We start from the raw sequence: 2181 nt of genomic DNA on the forward strand, positions 1-2181 counted from the left end.
TCATGAGGGAGGGAGGGTGGGGGAGGGAGTGGGGGGAATGAGGAGCCGATACCAAGGGCTTAAGTAGAAAGCAAATGTTTTGAGAATGATGATGGCAACAAATATACAAATGTGCTTGACACAATGGATGTACATATAAATTGTGATAAGAGTTGTACAAGCCCCCAATAAAATGATTTTAAAAAGAAGAAAGAAAAGTCCCGTCGTATAAAAAGGCTCATGACACTAAGGAGGTGATATCAGGGTTGGCTGATTGACAGGGTTGGCTCCATCCCAAGCCAGGAGTATTTCATTCCCACGATCCCGAACTATCAGCGCTGGCATCAATAAATAGGTGATAATGTCTATTCTCTATAAAATCCTTTGGGTTTTTCAAAGAGTAAAGCTGAGCTCTAGAACCTCTTTCAGGACACTGGTTAGAAACTACATTTGTATCACTCCACGGACTCAGCTGTCACTACAGTCTTATCAGAAAATAGCTGAGGCACAATGTTTCCTTGACAAACAGGAAATTTTCCATAACCTTCCCCCTGTTTGAAACTGGCCCTGATATCTCGTGATCAGCTTAAGATAAAATTCTTTAACTCTCATTAGCCATAACCCCATAGTGGGTTCATGCCAAGTAAATCCTTACATGTTATCATAAGGGACTCTATGTAGAAAAGGGCTTGTGAGTAAATAATTTTATGGGTTTTATCTATGTTTATGTATGCATGTGTGCATGCTTTCGTTTTATTCCAAAGACAGATGGGTCTCTAATAGGTCTCCGGACAGTTGACTTCCATTTGACACTTGGTTTCTAGGACACTGAGCGCTCAGTTCTTTACTGGGCGGAAGTGACAAGCGCACACTTTCAAATCTTTCAAATAATCACAGGCACCCTCATTATGACCACTAATAAAATAAGTCAAGATGTGCTAAAATTATGAATGTTTATTGTGAACAATAATGAAATGCGCAATACTTTCACGATTTAATGAAAGTGTGGAAAGTGAGGATGCAAATTATGCAAACAAAGTTGTTTAACAGAGCTACAGAAAAATCACCTCAGGCTACTTTTCCTTATATGAATGTGATGATTAGAGCTATACACCTGGCCATTCCATTTGCTTAGGGGACAATGGCCAAATGCAAGACTGCATATGGATTCATGGACTTTGGCCAATAGCTTGGCGGGATCGTCGATTGGAAGAAGTATGATTAGAAAATTGGTGACGAGGAGATGTGGGAAAGAAGTATATAAATAGACCTCAATGAGTGGTCAAAAATAGGTGAATACATCTGTGCTTGATTTGAATGCTCACCAAAGGGTTACCTCTGCAGACGGGGACTTTAACCATCAAGTGGGATGGATGACACATTGTTTGGAAACCAATCGTCTTTTTCCCCCAGCCCCTGCTGGACACAGTGGAGGTATGTATGGATTGTGATGAGAATTGTATGAGCCCCCAGTAAAATTTAAAAAAAAAGAATTAGGTCCTTTAAATATTGTAATCCCATTTTAAACTTCCAAGTTTGACATTTGTGTTGTTTTTTACTCTGGAAAGGTTTAATACACTTGGTTTCTTACAGATTTAAAACACATATATCCTTGGTATACTTTTTATTAAATAAAAATTGCATTCCAATACTCTAATCTGTTGAAAGGGTATTTTCACTGTCCCCACAAACGTCATGACATCATTTCATACGTGCTTTTACTGTTCTTCCTGTGGACGCCCATCACAGAACGCGGCTCCACATGCTTACCTAAACTTATGGAAACTGCATCTGTCTTCCAGGGCTGAAGCTTCTGTTCCTCAAAACATTCCTCTGCTTTTGTACATGGCCCTTTCTCTCAGCCCCTGCAACACAGATGGCCTCCAGAACCCTTCAGCTCTGAAGGACTGCTGATCCTGTATCCTGAGTGCTTGCCTCATCTCCCCAGAGAAATTGTGACTTTCTTGTCCACAGAACATTGCCTTATTCGTTCTCTCTCCCACTTCTCCAGGACCTACCCCCACGGGCAAAGCGAGGAGCTCTCATTCCTCAGGAATAACTGGTGCTTTAGGCCAGGTTGTCTAGGGAAATAAACCCAGACATTCATCTGTGGACCAGGAAGAACTGTATAGGAAGAAGCAACCTGGCATCAAGAACGTGCCCCCACCCAGTCCAACTCGAGGCCACCGAGCCAATGCCAGC

The 2181-nt window shown here is 41.7% G+C and overlaps 1 protein-coding gene across 1 annotated transcript in view; it reads right to left on the reverse strand.

Moving 5' to 3' along the window:
* Window positions 1-2181, reverse strand: part of SLC9A2 (solute carrier family 9 member A2) — a 106660-nt gene that overhangs the window by 52724 nt on the left and 51755 nt on the right. The gene's annotated exons all lie outside the window — the stretch shown is intronic.

Source organism: Echinops telfairi, unplaced genomic scaffold (assembly GCF_000313985.2).
Source record: "Echinops telfairi isolate 266 unplaced genomic scaffold, ASM31398v2 ScPeMD7_7467;HRSCAF=8505_1, whole genome shotgun sequence".
Lineage (NCBI taxonomy): Eukaryota > Metazoa > Chordata > Mammalia > Afrosoricida > Tenrecidae > Echinops > Echinops telfairi.